At 33.8% G+C, this 26567-nt stretch overlaps 1 protein-coding gene across 4 annotated transcripts in view; it reads right to left on the bottom strand.

The window, feature by feature from the left end:
• The window catches only part of LOC110112796, an 81626-nt gene that overhangs the window by 49587 nt on the left and 5472 nt on the right, over window positions 1–26567 (bottom strand). The gene's annotated exons all lie outside the window — the stretch shown is intronic.

The raw sequence follows: 26567 nt of genomic DNA, 5'->3' as shown, positions 1-26567 counted from the left end.
TTTCACGGTTGAGTTTTGAGTTTCGAAGTTTGCCAGAACTCTGAATATGAAAATACAAAAAAGAAAAGCATCGAGCGAGAACATTCTGTTCCATTGTTCATGAGAGCCGTTTTGTTTTCGACCAACAACATCTACTCATATCCAGCTTCGTGTCATTTTTTCATACAGCGATCAGCAAGCAGCAAGCGGGGTCAAGTCAAGTACAACACAGGCAAGACTCTCACGTTGGGGTGGGGCGCGCCAAAGCAACCCGGGACCCGGGTCACTACTAAAGCGCTGGCGCCTTCTTTTGAATTGAAGGTGAAAAACTACAGGGCTCAGCAAGAAAACGGATGCGCTACGGCTTTCGCCGTTGCTTGTTCTTTTTCTTTCTTTGCTACGCAACCTTGCGCGAGTACATTGTTCGTCCTCGGGCGCTCCCTAAACTACAGCTTTGATGCTGGAGTTCGCTGGGTGGGGGAGAAGCAAGCCGAACCTCTGATCGACCCGGACACATCAAAAATGATCGGCTAAGAGAGAAAGACGAGATTCCGTAAGTAATTCAGTGAGTGCTTTCTTTTTTTAGTTTCAGGGCTTGGAAGAAGAAAATGAAATACGAACAACCGCGCTGGTCGTAATAGATCGACTTGAATGCTCGGGGGAATAATAGAGCTTCACTATATCAACTGCACCCATCCATCTCCTCTATCCCACTTTTGCAATGAGATCTTCCCTTGAATATGCAAATTGGTTAATTACCTAGTATAGAGATATGGAAAGACTAGAGATTTCATTGGTGAATCACAAAGACACTAAAAACATGTTATTAAATCAGTTGATAATTCAATCCACTTTGGAGGATAGAGTATTAAATTCATTGTCTCAAGATGTAAAATTTCAAAAAAAAAATCATAAAAAAAGTGCAAGCAAGATTGTTAAAAAATTTTAAATTCGATGATGAAGGATTATTAAAATATAAGGGCAGAATTAGTATCCCAAATGTTGGCAATTTAAAGAAAAAATATTACAAGAAGCTCACCTCTCTACCTATGAAATTCATCCAGGCAGCACAAATATGTACAAATATGTATCAAGAACTGAGAGGGTTATTTTGGTGGCAGAGATTAAAAAAGAATGTTATAGAATTTGTGGCAAAATGTATTCCTTGTAAAATGATTAAAGCTAAACATCAAAAGCTAGGTGGTTACTGATATCTGAGTGGAAATGAGAAGATATTGCAATGGAGTTTATAATTGAATTACCCAGGTCAAGAAAAAGTAGAAATGTTATATGGATTGTTATAGATAGATTAACCAAATCAGTTCATTTTTTACAAATCAAACAGATATATTCAACGAAGGAATTGACAAAAATATATATTTATGAAATTACGAGATTGCATGCTATTCCAAAATCAATATTCTCTTATAGAGATGTCTGATTCACTATAAGATTGTGGAAAAAGATTTACGAAACTATGGGTACCAGATTGATTTTTAGAGTAGAGGCAATCAGAAAGAACAATTCAAACTCTAGATGATTTACTTAGATTATGTGTATTGAATTTTAGAGGAAATTGAGAGACCTATATAACTTTGATTGAATTTGTATATAATAACAATTTTCAATCCAACATAGGAATGGCACCGTACGAAGATCTCAATAGAAGAAAGGGCAAAACACCCTTGCGTTGGCCAAAAATAGGTAAAATACAAATAATTTGTACTAAACTAGTGAATAATGCTACCAACAAGATCAGATTGATCAGAAACATATTAAAGGCTACTACATGACAGACAATGAAAAGATTATGATGCAAAGCACAAGCCAATTAAGTTTAAAATAGGGAAATGTATTTTCTTTAAAATCAGTCCAATGAAAAGTGCACAATGATTTGGGAAGACAAGAAAACTGAGCCCACAATTCATTAGTTCTTTTGAAATTATTGAGAAAATAAAAATATGTTCTACAGATTGAACCTACCAATACATATGCAAGAGATATACAATGTGTTTCATATATCAATGCTTCGGAAGTATGTATAAGAAGAGTCAAAGAGAATCCAATCAAAATCAATTGAGTTGCAGCCTGATTTGAAATATGTTAAAAAACCTGAAAGAATATTAAAATATGATGTGAAACAATTGTGGAATCGAAAGATACATTCTATGAAGATTTTATGAAAATATTGAATAGAAAGAGATGTCACTTAGAAGAAAGAAGAAATGAAAATTTAATATCCTCGTCTATTTAATTAAGATAAGATATTTATTCTTGATTTTAAATTTTGAAGACGAAATTCTTATAAGGATGAGAGATTGTAATAACCGAACCTATCTGATTTATTTAAATTGTATATCTCTTAACATCAATTTGAAGGAGCCAAACAGACAACTTGGGTGGACCTAACAGGGGATCCCAAGCGACTTGATCGGACGGATGGACGGATTGGACCGTGTGATCTAGTGAACAAACACATACAAGAGTGAAAACTAACCTCATTATGAATAATATCTTCAATTCACTCACTCTCATAAGGTTGAAAAACACATGAGGAAGTTTTTATCGAGAGAAGCGGCTAAAAAGAAGAAGGAAGAAAAAGAATAAACTAAAAAAGGAAGTGAAGAAAATTTTGGGTTAAACAAATCAGTGGATTTTCATTTCTATCGATAGAAGGAGAAGGAGAAACCTGATGTGGACTGGGAGTGTCTTAATTCAAAGAGAAAAACAAAAAAACTTATTGAGTGGATAAATGGTTAACCTAATATACGAAGGTGACAACTGAAGCTAATACAAATCCTAAAAAGGAGATTGGAAATTGCAGTAAGGAAGATTATCTCAAGAGTCGAAGATTTAAAAGGAGCTGAAGCCAAAACATTCAAATGGATAATTACAGTTGTGTATAATTTCATTATAGTATTTCATTTAAATTCTGAGAGAAAAATTTTATATCATCATTTTACTTATTTTTTAAGACTATTATGAGTAAGGCAATGTAAATTTAAATACATATATGATGGTGAAAATTTGATATATAAATTATTATGAATGAAAATATACATAAATTTTAATAAGAGTAATGAAGATATATGAATATATGAAAGAGATATATATAATGATTTAAAATAAATGTAAAAGAAATACAAAGTGAAGATGAAAAGTATATATATGTATGATACTTATATACATATAAGAATACAAGTGAAAAATGAAGAAAGAAATGATATAACTTATAAATTATAAATAAAAGCATAAATGAGTAAATAAAAAAAAAATTATGCATGCAAATTACAGGAGTTAACTCCCGTATGATATTGATTAGGAAAGCAACATGCGCATATACGTTAAATAAAAATGGTTGTACCTTTATTAATACATTTAGACGGTGCTTCTATACTTATTGAAATTAAAAAGGAACAAATATCAAATGTTATGAAATGTATAAATAAATAAAATAGAAAAATACATATAAGTATACGGGTGTCAATTATTGACTCGACCCAATAACCCGACCCGAAAAATCCGGGTTCGAGTTGCAGTTCTTGACTCGTTTGAAAAATCGAGTCAGGTCCGGGTCAACCCGCTAACCCGACTTTGACCCGATTTGACCCGAAATATTAAAAAATGTCTGTCTGCCGGGTCAATTCGCACACCCCATTCACAAACTTCGCTAAGTTTACTCGTGCTCCCAACTCCTTTCCCTACATCTCTACATGCATCTTCCTGCACACAACTAACGGAACACTGGATCTCCCTCCTAACCCCTACAGCCACAGCCTACACCATCTCTCCCTCTTCGTTTGCTCACCAAAGGCAGCCACTAAAGGCTGATACCAGATATCCGTCTTCATTTGCTCGCTAAAGGCCATCGTCGCCGAAGCTCTCGACACCAATATGTACACCTCATTGCCGCTAATGCGAAGGCCAGGGAGGTAATTGTTTTTCCTCCCCGCTGCCGCCAAGCCCTTTCACGTCACCACGCACCAATTACGGCAAGTTTTGTGAAGCAGGTGGCTCGCTAAAGGCCGTTGCCTCCAACGCCCTATGTAATTCACTGGGTTACAATGCATGGTGATAGGGACGACCAGGAGAGAGGCACTAGCCTTACCTCATGCTGTCGGAGTTCAGAATCAGCGCGACAGAACTCAAGCGGTCGCAGTCGCAGTTAGGTTTGCGATCCTCACCTGCATCACGGGTCACGGGTAGGGTCAACCCGATAACCCGCACGGGTCGGATCCGGGTTGAAAAACCTGACCTATTTTTATAACCGGGTCGGGTTAGGGTTGACCCGTTTAGACACGAGTCAACTCGGGTTCGACCCGAACCCGACCCGTTGACCCGAATTGACACCTAAGTAAAAAGAAATAGAAAGAGATATATCATGAGAGTATAAAGGTATATGAATATATGAAAAAGATATATATAATGATTTAAAACACATGTAAATGAAAAAAAAAACAAAGATGAAATATATAGATATATAATACTAATATACATATAAGAATGCAAGTAAAGAATGAAGAAAAAAATGATATAACTTATAAATTATAAATAAAAGCATAAATTAGTAAATAAAAAAGGGAAAATGATAAGCATGCAACTTATATGAGTTAACCACCATATGGTATTGGTAAGGGAAGCAACGTGCATATACACATTAAATGGAAAAAAAATAAAAATGGTTATATCTTTATTGCTATATTTCAAATGTGCTAATGTACTAATTGAAATGAAATAAGAATAAATGTCAAATATTATGAAATGTATATAAAATATATAAAGAAATAAATAAATAAAATTGAAAAAATATGTATAAGTACATGGTTTAAAATTGCACAATAACAGGCACGCTTCACTGCAATATGGCCCTTTTAAGCCTCAAAGCCCACACAATAAGTTCAGGTTTTGAGGCGTACGCCTCAAGTTTACTAAGGCACGCCTCTCCTCACAGTTTTAAGGCATCCGCCTCTAAAAATTAAAAAAAAAACTAACCTAATATTTTTTTTTCAGTTCAGACCCCCCAATTGCCAACGTGGATTGCCTAGTGAAATGTCGACGTGGCTTCAACAGTTAAACCCTGGAAAAGATAAAATAGCACAAAAATTTACAGTTCACGTGGTTTTTCAGTTTTCAACTTCTGGCATACGTTTCAAGCATTCACACATGAGCAATTTCAAGCATTCACTCAGTTCCTTCTCAGATGTCGTCACCACCAAAGAGAAAGGTAATTTGCTAGCATTTTTTCTATTCAAGTTCTACGTATTTTATGCTTATGCTATGTGTATGTGTTTAGAGTTATGAAGTTCTTCGTATTTTATGCTTACGCTATACGTATGCGTTACTTCTCGAAACTTTTTAAATGTTTGATGTCATCGTATTTTCTTTGTATTTAAGGTTTATGTTAAAAGTTAAAATCAAAACTCTAACTAAATTTAAACAATTAAACCCTAACAAACTTCTAAAACAGAATAGTTTGTACCAATGTTACACGTAGGATGTGCGTACGCTGTGTATAAGCACTGAGTACTCTATGCGTATGTTGTGCGTATACTGTGTACTTGTGCCTATGTTGTAAGTATTTTATGCGTATGTTGAGCTTACTTTATGCATATGTTGTGGGTACTTTATATGTATGTTGTGCGAATTTTATGCATAAGTTGTACGTATTTTGTACTTTTTATAACTATCTTTTTTTACTTATTTTATATCTTTTTAACCTTAATTTTTCAGATATATGTTCATCCTATTACCTACCGATGCTATGTTTCGACTTTTCGAATAATCTGTGATAATTTTGCTCAGCAAATTTCTCCTGAAGTCGTGGACAGATTGAATCGTTTAAAAATCATACAATTTTTTAATTTCTTGGGTTTGAGTAAAATGTCCCATTTATTTATGAGTTGATCTCAAGTTGAAATATTTCAAAGAATGTTTTATTCTAAAAGGTCAGCTTATTCCTTTCACTGCTGATGAAGTGACCATTCTTATTGGTCTACCAAATAAAGAAGAAGAAATATCATGACTTTCCTTAGCACATACATTAGTTACATCATTGAAAATTAAGACAGACAACCCCCCCCCCGAGATTACGTTAAGGACGTTTATTATGTATTTAAATTCAAATTTATTTTTTCAACTTAATAGCTTTAAAACCCCTCAATTGGTTTAAAAAATAGCAAATAATAAAAATAATTTTTTGTCAATAAACCGGACGGGACCGATTAGAGAATTTTTAATTTGAGAGTTTAATAAAGCCTCATCCAAGATTTCAAATAAGAAGTCAATAGATTACATCAACAAATTTAAGCCTCTGCTAATTGTGAGTGCTAAATTCATTCAAAATTTTATTTAAATTTTATAATTCATTTGCTAAAATTTTCTTTTATCTTATACAGATTTAATTTTAGAGCATAGTTCTATTCATGCTCCTATGTATGCTAACAAAAAGCCTCATTTTCTTCGATAGGCCGATGATATTACATATACTATAAAGGCGGCCACTAATTTATTTGTTAATTTAAGAAAAAGTAACGTACCTCTTGTATCAAATTTAAATTACTACATCTATAAAAAATAAAATTTTGCTGATATACAAATTTTTTTGCAGATTTTTATATCCTCCAAGGAGTTTCTCAGGCTGAAATTGATCTGATTAACATCAAGAAATATCTATCAGAAAGCCCTCTATCTCATCATGAAATATTCACTCATCAAACCACCCACCAATCTCCCCATCATAACCCACCTCAGCAGGACCCCCACCAAACCCCTCAACAATCACTATTTAGTTTTTCTGCTGAAGCACTGGATTCTCTCCAAGAAAAAATAATCAAATCCGGTCAAGAAAGCTGTAAAAAACTCTTTCTTAAATTTAAAGATAGGCTAAACAGAAAAGTTTGAATATCTAGCTGAAAGAGTAGAAGTTAGATCATGCTCCAAAATTACATTGATAAGAGCAAATTATTTCTTTAGAAATAATATATTAGATACTCTTCATCTTTCAATAAAAAATAGAAATTAGTTATCCCTCTCCCAATAAACCAATTCAATCCTAAAATGTACAAATACCATCCTGAAATGAGCGAATCCCCCAAAATGAGCCAATTCCAACCGAAATGCAATTAATTACATACCAAAATCCAAATGAACCACTACCAGTCGATGACATTCAAATAATTCCAGGTTATGCAAATCAAATAGTTAATTATAAAACTATTTTGAGTCTGAATTCTTAGAAGAGAAATTTTACATATGAATGTTTGAAGAAGTTCAATCAGAGATAAAAACTGCAACTGTTATGAACTCATAATTCTATGCATGTTATACGTGTATTAAGCGAATGATATGCGTATGCCAGAAGGACGATAATGCATTTTATTTTGAAACCTTTATATTTCTAGAGCTAACATTGATGAGTTATTAAGCGACAGTTCTTTAGACAATGAACATGTAGATATATTCGCCCTTTTGTTAAATGAGAAGTGTAACCTTATAACTAACAAGTATCATAAATTTTTATACATCTCACAAATATATTGGGTTAGTAACTTAGTATTCATCTTAACACCAATTTTAATATTTGTTTTCCATTTCTTAAATTTATTTCTTGCACTTACAGAATTACAAAGGAATGGAGAAATTTCCATATTGCATATCAACTATATAATTAAACTTCCTGTTACTTCAAACAACATTTTATTACAATTAATCATTGAATTCGATCAATGGACCCTTCTAGTTGGTTTGCTGACAGGAGATGAAATTTTTATGATTCGTTGCCCCATCATGCACGCGAGCATAGGTTTGTTGTTCCAAAAATCATAAGTGTAAGATGAAACTTATGAACTCTTAAATTTTTCAAAAATTTACAAAACTGATCTTTGCTCTACGTATTTTTCATATTATAGCCATATATTATGACACACAAGAAGCTTTTGATAGTGATATCAGAAAATAAAAGGTTTCTACCATTACTGGTGTACCAAAACAGACTAACTCCATAGATTACGCAATGTATGTTTGTAAATATAAGGATAGGATAAGTCTTGAAGGCAACACTAAATGGACTAATAATACAAGTTGGCAAGAAGACATGCTTAAGTATAAAGCGAAATTAGCATATGAAAATTTTTGTAAATCATTGAAAGAATAACATATTTTAATTTTTTTTATAAATCATTGGAGTGATAGTACAAGTTCTGTATATTTTGTATATAGTTTATTTATGAAGATTGAAAATTATATTTTTTTCATTAGTTTTTCACATATAGAGTTTATTTCTATGTATAAATATCATTTACATTGAATTGATGAGAAAAGAACATATTTAATAATTTTTAAAAGTGTATTAAAAATTACGCAGAGCATATGCATACATTACACAGAGCATACGCAGAGAAATATGCAGAGCATACACAAAATTATACAATAAAAGGAATATGATTTGAGTTTAAGGTTTAGTGTTAAACATTCTTTATTTTTTAAAAGAAAAATAATTTTTAAATAATTTTTTAAATATTTTTTAAAAAATACGTAGATAATATGCAGAGAATACGTAGACCATGCACATAAATTACGCATAGCATACACAGTAATCCATATTAATAAATTGCTAGTATATGATTTAATTAAGTAGATAAATTTATGTTTTTAAATTATTTACATTAAATTGATGAGAAATATGTTTTACGCATTAAAATTTAATTTATTACAATTTTAAGTAAATGTGTTTATTATGATTTTATTTTTTAGTCTTGAATGTATTGGAATAAGTACAAAGAATTTAAAGATCTTGATAGATAGTATTTAAAGATGAGAAATAAGAAATATGATATCAAAGGGTTTTAGTATTTGAAATTTGTGTTTAAGGTCTAGTGTTAGACATTCTTTATTGTTTAAAGAAAAAAAAAATTTAATAATTTTTTAATGTTTTTTAAAAAATACGTCGAAAACATGTAGCCCATGCGCATAAATTACGCATAGCATACGCAGTAATCCATATTAATAACTTACTATTAGATGATTTAATTAAGTAGATAAATTTATATTTTTAGAATATTTATATTGAATTGATGAGGAATATATTTTACACATTGAAATTTAATTTGTTATTACAACTTAGAGTTAATGTGTTTATTATGATTTTATTTTCTAATTTTGAATGTATTGGTACAAGTACAAAGAGTTTAGGGAATTTGGTGGATAATATTTAAAGATGAAAAATAAGAAATATAATGTCAAAAAATTTTAGTATTTTGAATTTTGGTTTAAGGTTTAGTGATGTAAAATGTACATGCGAAGATGAGTTAATGAATTCGCACGCTTAATTCTTAGAGCACAATAATTCTAGCCTTAGAGTGATTTTAAACGACAAAATAATACAAAAAAGGTGACACGAGCTTAGGCTAAATCACATATATGGGAGTTAAGAACATAGAACAATCACTTTAATCTAACGTGAAATGTATGAATGGTTTTCAACAAGATATGCTAGATTAACAATGAGACAAGTCACCTTAAAAAATTCCACTCATTCAACTCTCTAAGATTATTAGGTTTTAGCGGAGATCAATTAATAAGCTCCATATGAATCCATTAAGCCACAAAGGTAACTAAGGAAATAATAGATTAAGAAAAGAGTTCACCATTATCAAGCAATAATCAGTAGTTGGAAGCTTCCAAATAGCATCCTCCTTACTCTCCAAGGTTGGGACAGTAGCAGTAGTGTTGGAAATTCACCAAAACTGATGGGAAGCTAATTTTCGCAGGTGGAGGCGTATGGACATCAATAGGAGCCTTCCAGATGAAGGCACGGCGTTGGAAGACGTGTAAAAATTGATGGAAAATAGCTGGGGATGTGTAGACAACAACAAGTGATGGTTGAGAAGACCTTTTGGCACCTGATACTCTTCAAACAACAGACTAAACAGCAACCAGTGGGGCGGGACAACCGTTTTCCATGTCGGGAGGATCTTGGGCAGCAAGGCGGGCCTTCAAGAGAAGTTGGACAGCATGATGGTTCTGTTGTAAGTCTTGGACAGCTATTAAGAATCCCTTCCCGGGAAGAAAATGTGAGGGAAGGGGGTGGAGAAGGGGCGGCTCACGCTACAGTGAGAGTAGGGAATTTTCTTTCCGGTAATTACAATCAATAGCATGAAAAGATCCATCCGTTATGAATTAATTGAATTCCAAATTAAGGAGTGAGTGGGAATCATTATAGGAAAGAGATAAAGGAAAAAAAGAGGAGAGGGTGGGCCGGCATAAGGGAAAAAGAAAAGAGGGATTTGCTTGAGTAAGTAGTGGGTCCCGATGTATAAATTAATGATCCTAATTAAATCTGAATTTTAATTCATATTTAATTGAGATTGGAAGGTTTCCTAATAAGATTTGAAGAATAGGAAATTATTTGAATCTCAATAGCTAATTCAATCAAAATAAAGGCTCTTTTCTAAATGTCACTGGACTATTTTAGGAAGGCTATTAATTGGATAATTTGAATTTAAAATTCAAATTGAAGATCAAGGGGTCGGCAGCTAGGATGTGTTTATGGAGGTGATGGTGAGTGGTTGGAAACCGGCGGTGGAGTGGAGGGTGGAGGATTATGGTGGAGGTGGGCAAATCAGGGAAGGCGGTCTGAGCGGTGGAGTTGGGCGGCGAGAAGGGGTGGTCGTGGCTAGGTTGGAGTGGGATGGGGTAAAACGGTTTTTGGGAGGTGTTTGTGTGGGGAACTAGGGACGGGCAGCCAGAGGTAGGGAGGTTGAGGTTGAGCCGGCAGTGGGAAAGAGATGGGGAGGGACGAAGGAGATGAGAGGAACAAAAAAAATTAAAGTCGCGAACCTCAGACCCTTCCAAAGGTTGACGGGTATTGCAATAGCCCACACCTTGGGTCTTCCTTCTCTCAAACACTCAACATCATCATACAATACAAGAGAGCTAGCCTATAAATAGGTCTTATGAAAAGAAAATTAGTAAAGACTAAAACACTCTTCGGGCAACAACACCACTTGACCACCCCCTAGGAGTAAAATGGGAAAAACAAAAAAATAGAAAATAAACTAGTACACAAGAGATAAAAATAAAATAAACTCCAGATCATAGTCGTTGATCTTCCAATGTCCTCATCATTTAGTGTTAAACTTTCTTTATTGTTTAAAGGAAAACAGAATTTTTTTAATGATTTTTTAATATTTTTTTAAAAATACACATATAGTATGCAGAGAACATGCAGACCATGCGCATAAATTACGCATATGATACATAATAATTCATATTAATAACTTGCTATTAGATGATTTAATTAAGTACATAAATTTATGTATTTATATTATTTATATTGAATTAATGAGGAATATGTTTTACGTATTGAAATTTAATTTGTTATTACATTTTAGAGTCAATGTGTTTCTTATGAATTTATTTTTTGAGTTTTGAATGTATTGAAACAAGTACAAAGAGTTTAGGGAACTTGATGAATGGTATTTAAAGATGAGGAATAAGTAATATGATGTCAAAGGGTTTTAATGTTTGGAATTTGAGTTTGAGGTTTAGTATTAGACATTCTTTATTGTTTAAAGTTTAAAAAAAATGTAATGATTTTTTAATATTTTTTAAAAAATATGCAGAGAACACACAGATCATGCGCATAAATTACGCATAGCATACGCAATAATCCATATTAATAACTTGCTATTAAATGATTTAATTAAGTAGATAAATTTATGTTATTATGTTATTTACATTGAATTGATGAGAAATATGTTACTAAACACAACTAATAAGCATACTTTACGCAGAAAACCAACTCTTTATTAACTATTCATACAAAATTATACATTAATTTACAACTGTTCAAACTGCTAATTTAAAAAATATATATTTATCTTTTGCCTTGTTACATAATTTTAAAGACTGTGAGCTGTGACTTGAATAATAATTTTTGTTAGCTATCGACTGACAGATGGCAGATATGGTTGGGAGGGTTGGTTGAATTTTTATAAGTCTTTATTGACATTTTATTGCTTACTTTTGTTCAATATTCTACTTTCCTCTATATAAGCTGAGAACATTTGGCTTAGGGTATTCATGATTATGGAAACATAAGTAATGCAGCCTGACCAGAATGTATGATTTTTTTTTTTCAGAAATTAAGTTTAAGACTGCTGTTTTTTTAAAAAGCTATACAGAGAATACGCAGAGAGTGCACACAATATACGCAGAGAATACATAGTAAATACGCAATGCGTTCGCAGAATATACGCAGAAAATATTACTGAACACAACCAGTATGAATACTTTACGCAGAAAATCATCTCTTTTATTAACTATTAATACAAAATGATACATTAAATTAAAACTGCTCCAACTACTAATTTACAAATACTTTAATAATAGATTGCAAACATGAATCCCAGACATTCCTAGAGATTATTACAACCAACACCAATTATTAATCAATATTTGTTTTAACTGTACTTTCACTCGGTAAGTACACTTTGCTTTCATCGGGCTTTCATATGCACAAAGTACGCAGTATGCACGCACAAGGTACATAGCACATACGCAGAAAATATGCAGATCGTACGCAGTGTTCTGCTTCCTCGATGGCTCGACCTATTAATAAGTACGCAGCACATACAACTAAAATCTTTACCATGATTTAAGTGTTGAAGCAGCAAGAGATGCTCTTCGCCTCTTGCTTGGAGAATTCTTCTACTGCGAGTTGGGATGCTGTTTGCTCCGACCAATCACTCTAAAGCTCTTCTTATTCATGGTTGGAGTTTAAGGTTTAGTGACAAAGGTGAAATACATTTACTTCATATTCTTCTCATAAAGAATTGTTAAAAATAAGGATAAAGCTGCATCAAGTCATAGAAAAGATCTAGTATGGAAATATAGCATTCAGGTGGATGTAGAAGGAAGTGATAAAACATATATATATCTAAAATGTAATTATTATGATAAAGTTGTAAAGGGTGTTGTGACTAGGATGAAGGAGCACCTTTCAGGGTCTCAAAAGAATGTTGCTATATGCTTCAAAGTTTTTGATAATGTAAGGGATAAGATAAAATCATATATGAATAAGTCTATCACATCAAAACATCTTGCACAAAAGTAATTTGAGAACAGAGTTGATGTTAGCTCTTACTACGGAAGTGAGCGCAACGTTAGGGATTCATCTTCTTCGATGAAAACAATTTCAACTAGGGATGCTAGAGGGCCTATGGATCATTATATGGTTGACACATCAGAGGATATGCATCCTACTACACAGAAGAAGGCCCTAGAAAATGCAAGGGAGGCACGGAGAAGAGTGTGTAAGGATATAGGTATATTCTTCTACGAAAATGCAATTCCATTAAATGTTATGACATCACTTGTCTATTATAAAATGATTTGTTCAGTTGGAGCATTTAGGAGAGGGTTCAAATCTCCAACCATGGATTCTGAAGGAGGAGATGGAAAGCACTGGTAAAAATATTGAAGAAATTAAGAGAACTTGAACCCAAATAGGAGTAACAATTATGTCAAATGGATGATCTGATATCAAACATAGAAGTCTTATCAATATACTCATTAATAATCATCATGATACTATGCTTTTAACGTCAATTGAAGCATCTGATCATGTCAAAAATGTTGAGTTCATATTTAGATTATTAGATAGCATTGTTGATGAAGTTGGAGAACATTTGGTTGTGCAAGTTGTGACAGATAAGGCAAGTGCTTACAAGGCTGCAGGTAAAAAATTTATAAAATAAAGGAAATATTTGTACTAGACTCCATATGCTGCACATTGTATAGATCTGATTCTTGATAAACTTGGGGAGCTACCCCAACATAAAAATGCATTTACCTTAGCAAAAAAATAACTAAATTTATTTACAATCACTATTGGATTCTAGTTCTTATGAGAAAATTTTCAAAGAAAAAAATTATGAGGCCAGCAACAACAAGATTTGTCACCACTTCTTGACCTTAGAGAACATTTTGGATGCTAGACAACCTTCAAAAACTATGTTCACATCTACATAGAGGTTGAATTGTGCTTGGTCGAAAAAAACTGAGAAAAAAAAGATTAGAAATATTATTTTAAATGACAGATTTTGGCAATGTCTCATATGTCATTACAATTACTAAACATTTTGTTCAAGTTTTAAAGATGGTGGATGCTAAGAAGAAGTCTGCAATGGGTTTTATCTACAATGTCATGGATGAAACAAAAGAGATGATTGCCTTCAACTTAAGAGGTAATGAGGGAAGCTTTTGAAAATTTTGGAATATTAATAATGATAGGTAAGAGCTACAGTTTCACTAGCACTTGCATGTAATTGATTATTACTTAAACCCTCAGTATCAATATGTAGGAAATAATTCTACAAATCCTGAAATAAAGTTAAGATTATATCATTGCATGGATTGGCTAATAAGTGGTGCAACTGAAAGGTCAAATGCTGACATGTAATTGGTACCTTTTTGGAACAAAGAATGCTTTTTCGTATTACAACAAGCAAATGACATTGTCAAACAATCTTTAGGTGATTTTATTTAATGTTTAAACATTTAATTAAAAATGATTTTTTCACACTAATTAAACTCTCTTATATAAATATTAGTTGAGTGATGGATTCAATTTAATGATGGGACTCCAGAATTATAGTATTTTGCTATGAAAGTTTTGGGCTTGACATACTCTTCATCTAATTGTGAAAGAAATTGGAGTACCTACAACCAAATACATACAAAGAGGACAAATTGCTTGTCGACATTTAAGAAGAATTTACTGGTGTACATTATGTACAATAGGAGACTTAGAAAAAAAATTGAATAAAAAAAGGATTAATGGATGATTAAAATCCTTTGTTTTGCGAGGATGTGACATCTGATGATGAGTGATTTATAGATGATGAAGTTAAAGTGATATCGTCTGAATTACAATATGGAGATTTAAATATTAATTTTTTTGATGGTCTTAAAACATCTACATCCATCACAAGCCAAGAACAAATAAAAAAAGATATATAAATAATAAAGTTTTCTTAAATTTTTATTATTATTACAATATTTTTTATTTTGAGATTGTTCAAAAATATTAGGGAAGAGAAAGATAACTAATATTAAAGAAGTACCTGATTGGGAGACATTGGACTCTATGGGAGAGGAGGAAAGGGATAGAACAGTTCATCATAATGATGATTCAAATGAAGACCTCCTTGATGATAGTACTGATGACTTATGAGTTCTTATGTGATATGTTATTGCTATTTATTTTTGGAATTATATGTTAATGAAAAGAATATTGTGATTTGAGAAAAATGAAGTTTGAGTTAAGCTATATTTCATGTTGTTTTATTATTGAGATATTTTGATTTCACTTCATATTTGTGCATTTTATATTTTATATATTATTTACTTATTAGTATATATAAAATTTATTATTTTATGTTTACGCACTTTTTTAATTTTAAGGCATACGCCTCAAAACGCCTTGAGGCTTACGCCTCACCTTACAAACAAAAAATGCCTCAATACCCGATTATGCAATTTTAAACATTGTATAAATATATTAAATATGTATATTAACTATTATAAGAATATATATATATTTATCAAATAAACTCGATCATTAAACTAACATTTTCATGAAATTCTCAAAAGAAATAAAAATGAATGAAAGAAAAGAGTGCATATATAGAAAACGACGCACAAATAAAAATAAGTAATATATGAATGATGTAAATATTTATATTGAAAAAATGTTACTAATAGTTCTATAATAATTCTGTGATAGTGGCTCTTTAATTTATTTGAGAAGTTGAATATAAATCATTTATGAAATTGAATGAAATCTTACACCCGTCCGACTTTTCATTCCCAACCTATTAAATAGAGTATATGAGCCGAGCCGTGCCAACTAAAGTTAAATATAAATATGCTTAAGTTTCATTAGATATAAAAAAAAATGAGTCGCGCCTCAAGTCGAGGCGGAAGTCATGCGTATCGGGGCTTACGCCTCGAACCATCAAGCGAAGCTTACGATTTTTTTGCAGGAGGCGTACGCATCAAAGCGTAACGCCTCGAGGCAGTACGAGGCACTGCCTCGAAATTTTTTATTCGGTATATATCTAAATAAGACACAGTCGATTCGTGTTCGCATATAGGATTAGGACTTCCTGTGAGAATTGAAAGGCGAAATAGAGGCGAAGCTATGATGGAAAGAGACGAAGCCATAAGGGAAGGAGACGACGTATGAAACAAAGCCGAAAACAATAACGATTTCGAAAGCAAAAAACAAAGTCGAAGTTGTGAGTGCAGGAAATGTTCAGGCCTTGGTTAGGTCGGAAGGGCAGGTGAGACTTTAACGTGCAGTAACGAAAGCTTGAATAACTCCTGATTCAGCTTTCTTTTCATTCGTCCACTCAGTACATGCTCGATATTGTTAGGTATTGCTAGGTACCAATCGGTACCGAGCAAGTATATGCTCGGTACTGAGCGGTACATACTCGGTACCACTAGGTACATGCTCGGTACCGAGCCAGTATCGCTCGATGCCGAGCATATACTGTAAGGTACCGACCGGTACATGCTCAGTATCGTTAGATACATGTTCGATACCACTTGGTATCTTCCCATACAAACAATTTACGAACTTTAAAAAAAAGCATAACTTCAAAATTACTCTTACAATAAAATTTTGTTACCATAAAAACAAGCAGGTCGAACCCCGCCAGGGGGCAGCGCCCCCTTGGACCCCAATAGATCGGTATATTATTGTATTCATTTGTCCTATTGTTGATTTTTTATGTTGAATGTTTAATATTTCTATAAATTATTAGCATGACTAGTGGCATAAGAATGAAAGATCCTGCATGAAAATACGGAACTCAAGTTGAAGTGTCAGGCGAATGCGCAAAGAAGGGATATGTTTACATGAAATGTAATTTCTGTGAGAAACGCATAATTGTTGATGCCAAAAGGTTGAAGGATCATCTAGCCTGCACTCATGTCAATGTGGGACCATGTGCAAAAGTACATGATGAGGTGAAAAAGGAATGTATATATTATTTAAAGAAGTTTGCCACCACAAAAAAGGTCACATAAAAAAATATGGAAGAGATGATAAGAAACTCTTCTTATTATGAATCACATCATGAAAGTTCTAGTAGTGGAAGACATCTAGTTTCTTCTAACCAAGGCACTCGGGGTCCCATAAATAGATTTATGATGAATATTGATGACGAGTATAACATAAACACTCAGGATCTTCAACCTCCTACTGCTACAAAAGAACTAAGAAATAAAGTTTGTTTGGATATCGCCAGGCTCATCTATGAAAATGGGATTCCACTTAATGTTGTTAAGAGTCCGCCATGGATCAATATGTTACGATCTATTGAAACTTGGAAGCTATGAAAGAGGACTACAACTTCCAAGCATGTATGATATGAGGACTTGGATGCTGAATGAGGAGGTTAAGACAACTTTAAAAATGGTGGATGATGTTAAGAAGACTTGGATTGAGACAGGAATGACAATAATGTAAGATGATTGGTGAGATATTTGACATAGAATATTATTAATTTCTTGGTTAACAATCCATATGAAACAGTTTTTCTCAAATTAGTAGATGCTTCAAGCTTTGTAAATGATATACAATTATTGTTTGAAACGTTGGCTGAAATTGTGGAGAAAGTGGGAAATTCCTTAGTAGTACAGGTTGTTACTGATAATGTAAGTGCATATAAAACTGCAGGGAGAATATTAATAGAGAAGAGGCCTCACCTTTACTGCACTCCTTATGTTGCACATTGTATTGACTTGATGTTTGAGAGTTTGAGACAGTTGCCTAAACATAAATCAGTCATATTAAAAATCAAATTCGTTATTAAGTTTATATACAATCATTCTTGGATATCCAGCTTGATGAGAAAATTCACTGACAAAGAAATTATTAGACCTACTGTTACAAGATTTGCTACTGCATATTTAACATTGCAGAGATTCAAGAAGTTAAGATAATCTTTGAAAATAATATTTACTTCTGAATAGTAGGATAAAAGTTCATAGGCCAAAAAACAAGAAGGAAAATAAGTTAAAATGATTGTTATAACAGATTATTTATTTTGGCGCAGTACAAATTATGCTTTGAAGATAACATGGTCATTAATAAAGATGCTTAGAATGGTTGATAAAGAGAGGGCCCCGGCTATGAGATTTATTTATGAAGCAATGAATAGGACTAAAGAAGACATTGCAAAAGAATTGGGATGTCAAGAAAGTGCCTACAAAGAAATATAAAATATTATAAATAAAAAGTGAGATCGATAATTACACCAACACTTACATGCTGCTGCATACTATTTAAACCCCCAATTTCATTATGATAAAAATTTTTATGTTGACAAAGAGGTGAAAACTGATTTGTATGCATGTATGGACAGACTCATTTCTAAAGAAAACCACCTCAAAGTGAATGATTAACTTGAGGATTTTCATTTGAATAATTGAATGTTTAGATTTCGAGCAGCACAAGCATGCTACAAAGCATGATCTCCTAGTATGTTTATAGTTTGTGTAATTTTAATATTAATATTTATGTTCAACTCTTTTATTTCAACATATATTCATAAAATATTATGTTTGTCTTCATGTAGAACGTTGGTGGGCTCAGTTTAGATATGATGTTCCTGAATTGAAATTTTTATAATTAAAGTTCTTAGTCTAACGTGTTCGACTTTTGCATGCGAGCGTAATTAAAACATCTTCAATCAAATTTATACAATGAGAAGAAATCAATTAGCAGCAGATCAAATGAACAAACTGTCAAGACCCGGCCCAGTTAGCTCGCAAAGACGAGGCGGGAACAGGGGTCGGACAGAATGAAGATAAAAGAAACTTCACAATAAACAATTAACATATCTCCAAAAAGAACCAAACATAAAAAAAGAGGCACTACAAAATCTCCAAACATAAACTTTTATCTTCTTTCATTCAAAACACCAATAGATGAATTTAACATTAAGTTTAATAAATACAAAAGGGGATCCAAATTTTTTTTTTCTTACTTATCATTTCTAAACCTTCAATACAAAACATCAAAACTCAAAAGAACCTGCCGCCCGTCGTCTCCCTACGATGGTAAGTGCGCGGTGGCTTGTATGCCATCTATCCTTTCCTAGAACCTCCTGAAAAATGTTCTCACAACGAGGGTGAGTCATAAACTCAATAAGTGCGAATGGAATTCAAATGAATTTAGAGCCAATAAAAGAAAACTAAATCATGCTTGAATGTTATAACAAAAGAAACATCAACATAAATAAATATTGCTTTGAGGAAATGCATATCTTTACCTCAACTTTCAAGTACTTTTTCGTTCATAACATTTCCATTTTTCCTTTAACATTTTCCCTCACATGATAATCTCAAATGCATAATATGAATATAAAATGTTCATAATAGTTTAATATATAAATATAACACCCGTCTCAGGAGTATCACTTGTACTGATCAGATACATAAAATTTGGTCATTTCCTTTACTATTGGTTCATAGGAACCATCCTTTACCATGGCTCATAAGAGCCTCCTTTATCATGGCTCATAAGAGCCTCCTTTACCATGTGATACTCCCGCGTCAATATGCACATAAACTTATTACTTATATAAACATAAGAGATGTTTTATGTAAATCATTCATAAACTAACCAAATGTATGTTTCCTTAGAGATATGCATGCTTCATATATTTATGTGCACTTTTGCATATAAAAAAGAAAGTCATGTATAGTAAGAGTAGAGAAATGAGCATGGGATCTATTCATGAATTGTACATTTGCATAAATAGAACCTTTGCATTTGCTTCAAGTATCCATAAACTTACAAGGGAACATGAGCCATAAAAGTTTCATAATAGACATAAAGGAATTTGTCATTTCAATGTAATTTGCAATGAAAGAAAATTTGTCTAAAATTTATAAGAATATCCATTCCACCTACCTTAATCCGTGCACCAATATGCGAACTTCCAAAAATTCATACGCTCATTCTCCTCTTATGAAATCAAACACTACAAATGACAAAACATAATGTGTAAGCATAAGTTTCCGCCCTCAAACCTTAAAAGAAAAATTCTAGGCAAAGCATGTAGCTAATCAACACATCAAGCATTGGTTTTTCTATAAAAACCCCTCACTTAAACCATGCTAAATCCACTTTATCTTCACTAGAATTAGGATTTCATCCTAACTCTAACTTTTGAAAAACCCCAACTATTAGGCATGTAAAATATCTATCAAAAAGAAATCCGTCTTCCCAAAAAAAGGTTTCTAATCTCAAATAGAAACTTTTCTACAAAGGCATTTTGATAGGAAAACAAAATCGAATAAACCCTAGATTTCAAAAATCCATATTTTTATAAAAGCAACTCACATAAGGGTTTTAAAAACATCACAATACTTTTCTCTAAGCTTATCTCAAAGAAAACTCTCATTTCTACAAAACCCTAATTTACAAAACACAATTTATTCTTATAATTAAATCAAATTCCATAATTATTTTTCAAAAATCATTAGGAAACACCTTTGTGAAGGTATTTTGAAAGAAAATATTTTTGAAGAAAAACCCTAAAATTTCCCTTTCCAAAAATCTTGAGAAAGAGAGGGAAAAAGTATATTCCAATGCATACCTTTGACTTCCTTATCTTCCTCTTCAATTTTCCCCAAGATTCTTCGCCGGAAAAGGTCGTCGGAGCAGCCGCATGAAGCTCCCCCGCCGCCTTGTCCGTCCGCGTCTCCCCCTTTCTCCGCTCGGTTCGGGCGCTAGGAACGAATGGGGGACCAAAATATTTTGGTCCCCTGTTTAGAGTGGGAGCCTCATTTCATTTGCCTAAAGTCCAAACTACCCTCACTTAAACCATTTGTGTTTTAACACTTCTTAAGGGTATTCTAGGCATTTTCAAACTTACATGAATTTTAATTCTTAAATTATGCGAAATTACATATGAGTTCTATATATTAAAACGATCAGAATTTTGCATAGGATTTTATAAAAATATTCCCGTCGAAATCCGACAACTTCAAAATTTTCACTTAAAACTCGTCGCGACGCTTTGAAAAGCGTGCGAGGTCTAAAACAACATTTTCGATTTTTACAATTCTCCCTCCCTTAAAAAAATTTCATCCTCGAAATTTATGACAAGCTTAAGAAATCATACCTTAGTCAAAAAGGTGAGGGTAGCTCTCCTTCATCTCTGATTCCTTCTCTCAAGTAGCATCTTTCTCAGTTCCATGCTTTCACATAACTTTAACATAAGGAATCTCTCTGCTTCGAAGCTTCTTAACATCATAGTCTATGATTTTCTCAGGTTCTTCTACAAATGTCAGATCTGGTTGGATATCTGTTGCTTCAGTACTGATCTTCTAAGCTTCATTTGCAATATATTTCCTCAAAGAAGAGATGTGGAATACATTATGTACTCCACTCAAGTGAGATGGCAAAATCAATCTGTAAGCCACACTGCCAACTTTCTCTAATATCTCAAAAGGGCCAACATACCTTGGACTCAGTTTTCCAACTTTGTCAAATCTCTTCACACCTTTCATATGACTAACCTTGAGGAATACAAACTCTCCAACATCAAACTCAATAGATCTATATTTAGCATCATAGTACTTCTTCTGTCTATCTTGCACAGCCATCAATCTGTCACGAATCAGCCTTATATTTTCAGTAGCATCATCTACTAAATCAGCTCCAATGATCTTTCTTACTCCAGTCTTAGCCCAATATAAAGGAGTTCGACACCTCCTTCCATACAAAGCTTCATAGGCTGCCATGCCTATACTTGATTGGAAGCTATTGTTATAAGCAAATTCAATCAGTGGAATGTGTGTCTCCCATTTAACACCAAAATCAAGTACACATAATCTGAGTAAATCCTCTAAAGTCTAAATAGTCCTCTCCGATTGACCATCTGTTTGAGGGTGAAAGGCTATACTGAAAGTAAGTCTAGTGCCCATTGTCTCTTGAACCTTCCTCCACAATCTAGAGGTAAATCTCCCATCTCTATCTAATACTATCGATCTTGGTACACCATGAAGTCTAACATTCTCATTAACATAAACACTTGCCAACTTTTCAACAGCATCAGATTGCTTGATAGGTAAAAAGTGTGCCGATTTGGTCAACCAATCAATTATCACCCATATAACATCATGACCATTTCTGGACCTGAGTAATCCAATTACAAAATTAAAGGCTATGTCTTCCCACTTCCATTTCAGTATATGTAAAGGCTGCAATAAACCTCCTTGCTTTTGATGTTCTTCCTTAACCATCTGGCAAACAGTGCACTTAGCCACCATTTCTGCTACACTTCTTTTCTTCCCTGGCCACCAAAAGTATTCTTTCAAATCTTGGTACATCTTGTTACTACCTGGGTGAATTGTATAACTTGAATAGTGAGCTTCTTGAAGAATGTCCTTCCTTAAACCTCCAACATCTTGGATGCAAATTCTGTCTCTATACCGTAATAGCTCATCTTCATCAAGCTCAAACTCCTCCACGTGACCAACCTTTACCAAATTTAGGACTCTCTCAAACTCTGCATCTTGTGACAAAGCTTCCCTTATCCTATCCTTCAATGTTGATTGAATGATCATCTGATTCAAAGCCACAAACTCTGCATCATTGGGCTGGACTATAGAAATCTCTAGCTTCTCCAAATCTCTTATCAATTCATGTTGTTGTGTAATCATCCAACTAGCACTAGAAGTCTTCCTACTTAAGGCATCTGCTACTATATTTGTTTTGCCTGCATGATATTGAATATCCAAATCATAGTCCTTGATAAGCTCCAACCATCTCCTCAGCCTCAAATTCAACTCTTTCTGTGTGAATATGTATTTTAAACTTTAATGATCAGTAAATACTTCACACTTCACCTCATACAAGTAATGTCTCCATATTTTTAGGGCAAAAACCACTGCAGCTAACTCCAAATCATGGGTTAGATAGTTTCTTTCATGGTTCTTCAGTTGCCTTGAAGCATAGGCAATGACCCTTCCATTCTGCATCAATACACAACCCAACCCTTTGTGAGAGGCATCACTATAAAGTTGAAATCCATCCGTCCCTGAAATAATAGTAAGCATTGAAGCAGTCATCAAACACTGTTTCAATCTTTGAAAAGCCTCTTCACATTAATCTGTCCATACAAACTTTACTGCCTTTTGGGTCAATCTAGATAATGGCATAGCTATTCGAGAAAACCCCTCAACAAATTTTCTGTAGTAACCAGCTAAATCCAAAAAGCTCCTGATCTCCATCACAGTAGTGGGTCGTGGCCAATCTGCTATAGCTTTTACCTTGTGCTGATCTACAGAGATCTCTCCATTACTAATCGCATGTCTCAAAAAGTTCACACTCTTCAACCAAAACTCACATTTAGATAATTTAGCATATAAATCATTATCTTTTAAGGTATACAATACTGACCTTAAATGATTTGCATGCATCCTTTCATCTTGGGAGTAAACAAGTATGTCATATATGAATACAATCACGAATAGATCTAAAGAAGGCTTAAAGATTCTATTCATGAGATCCATAAACACTGCAAGGGTATTTGTTAAGCCAAAAGGCATCACTGTAAACTCAAAATACCCGTATCTAGTGTTGAATGTTGTCTTTGCTATGTCCTCTTCTCTGATCTTGAGCTGATAGTATCCTGATCTCAAGTCTATCTTGAAAAACACAGAGGCACCCTCCAACTGATCAAACAAATCATCAATCCTCGGAAAAGGATATTTATTCTTTATAGTCAGCTTGTTAAATTCTATGTAGTCTATGCAAAGCCTTAAACTTCCATCCTTCTTCTTCACAAAAAGCACAGGAGCATCCCATGGTGAAGTGCTAGGCCTGATAAATCCTTTATTAAGCAACTCTTCCAATTGATCCTTCAGTTCCTTCAACTCTTTTATTGTCATTCTATAAGGAGCTTTAGCAACAGGCTCAGCTCCACTAACTAGTTCGATACAGAAATTAATCTCCCTGCTTGGAGGCAAGCCAGGTAAATCATCTGCAAATAATTCTGGATACTCTTGCATGACAGGTATATCCTCTAATCTTCTCTCTTCTTTTTTCTCCTCCTTAACATAAGCTAGAAAGCCTTCGTGACCCTTCCTCAACAATTTGTATGACACTAAGGAAGAAATTATCATAGAAGTTATGCCTCTTTCCCCTATGAATTTAAATTCTTTCTCCCTTGGCATACAAAATTTAAGTTCTTTCTTATTACAGTCTATGGTCACAAAGTGACAAGACAACCAATCCATTCCTAGGATCATATCAAATTCCATTAAAGGCAATACGATAAGATCTGCTCCCAAATTTCAATCACCAATAGCCAACTCCACAAGACACCTTTTGTTAGCTTCCAACTGACTCCCAATGGGCATCAAGACTGTAAAGGTTTGAGCATACATGAGGAAGACAAATCAACAGACTTAACAAACTCCTCCAAAATGAAAGAATGTGATGCTCCCGTATCAAACAACACCTTAACAGGCTTGTTACATACAAAGATTGTTCCTAAATACCATGCATGTAGCATAACATCAAGCTCATCTTTCTCATAAATCATAAAGGAATTCATTGACATTAAATAAAGTACATACCTGTGATAACATCAGGAGAGACTTTTGCTTCTTGTGGGGATAAACCATAAACCCTCGGCTGAACAGGTTGCCGAGCTTGGCCTTAAGTTGGAGTTGATGCAGTAAACTCCACCATCCTTGGCCTCCCAACTACCCTTTGAGGAGCACTACTTGTTCTGGCCTCTGGAGTAGACTTTTGTCCCAAGATAGTACAAGACTTTGCCATGTGCCCTGGTTGACGGCACCAAAAACAGGTATTGGTGCCAGAAAGGCACTCTCCCCTATGAGCCCTTCCACACTTATTGCACATAGCAGATGGAGTGCTGCTCTCTGAAGTGTTGGGCTTGGGCTTCTTCCAATTAGGATTTCAAGAATGAAAAGATTGGGCAGGTCTTGATCTATCTTCATTCTTCCTCTTCTGGAAGTCTCTCCTCCTCTGAGTACTCTGATAATCCAGCTCAATCTTCCGTGCTCTCTCAACTAAAGTAGAGTAATCATCAATACCTAAAGGAACCAATGGCTGTCTAATGTTGTCCCTCAAGCCACAAAGGAAGCGGTGGCATTTCTCTTATGCATTAGGAATTAGATGAGAGGCATACCTAAAAAGCATCGTGAATTCAACCTCATACTCTGTAATGGTCCTGTCACCCTGCATCAATCTATTAAATTTTTCTTGCATTGACCTCCTAGCAGTCATTGGTACATATCAATCTCTAAACACTTTAATAAATTCCTCCCATGTTATTTGGCTGCTAGGTCTCCCACCAAAAATTTCTTCCAACTGACTTCTCCACCATCTTTCTGCTTCCTCATTGAAGGCATAAGCAGCTAAGACAACCCTTTTATCCTGAGGGCATAACATTCCCTCCAAAATCTTCTCAATCTTCATTAACCAATCTTCCGCCTCTATAACTCCACCTCCCACAAATGATGATGGCTTTATATCTTGGAATAACTTTAAATTCTTATCCATGACAGTGCTTCTACTGCCTCCAGCTTGAGTCTATGTATTCTTTATCATCTGTGTCATAGCCGTCATTATTTAGGAGAAAGAATCCAAAGTAGCATTAATGCTACTGCCTTGAGGCTCCACTACTGATGACAATTCCTTCCTGACCTCTCTAGTGTTGCCATCAGTGGCATCAGGTTCAGGTTCCTCAGTCCTGAGACATAAATTAACAAAGCAATCTAAGCAATAATAGCACAAGCACCTTATACTTACCCTAACCTATAAGATCATCCTATTCGCTCTTTCATAAAAATCTGTATTCTCAAATTCTTTTCTCTGATACCACTCTTTGTCACGACCCGGCCCAGTTAGCTCGCAAGGGCGAGGCGGGAACAGATGTCGGACAAGATGAAGATAAAAGAAACTTCTCAATAAATAATTAACATATCTCCAAAAAGTACCAAACATAAGGAAATAGCCACTAAAAAATCTCCAAACATAAACTTTTATCTTCTTTCATTCAAAACACCAATAGATGAATTTAACATTAAGTTTATAAAATACAAAAGGGGATCCAAAAATCATTTTTTTCTTACTTATCATTTCTAAACCTTCTATACAAAACATCAAAACTCAAAAGAATCTGCCGCTTGTCATCTCCCTATCACGGTAAGTGCGCGATGATTTGTCTGCCATCTATCCTTTCCTAGATCCTCCTGAAAAGTGTTCCCACAACGAGGGTGAGTCATAAACTCAATAGGTGCGAATGGAATTAAAAAGAATTTAAAGCCAATAAAAAAAACTAAATCATGCTTGAATGTTATAACAAAAGAAACATCAACATAAATAAATATTGTTTTGAGGAAATGCATACCTTTACCTCAACTTTCAAGTGTTTTTTCCTTCATAACATTTCCATTTTTCCTTTAACATTTTGCCTCACATGATAATCTCAAATGCATAACATAAATATGAAATGTTCATAATAGTT

This window comes from Dendrobium catenatum, unplaced genomic scaffold, assembly GCF_001605985.2.
Source record: "Dendrobium catenatum unplaced genomic scaffold, ASM160598v2 fragScaff_scaffold_908, whole genome shotgun sequence".
Taxonomy (NCBI): Eukaryota; Viridiplantae; Streptophyta; class Magnoliopsida; order Asparagales; family Orchidaceae; genus Dendrobium; species Dendrobium catenatum.
Note: the sequence above shows the minus strand (reverse complement) of the source record. Positions and strands in the feature narration are given on the sequence as shown.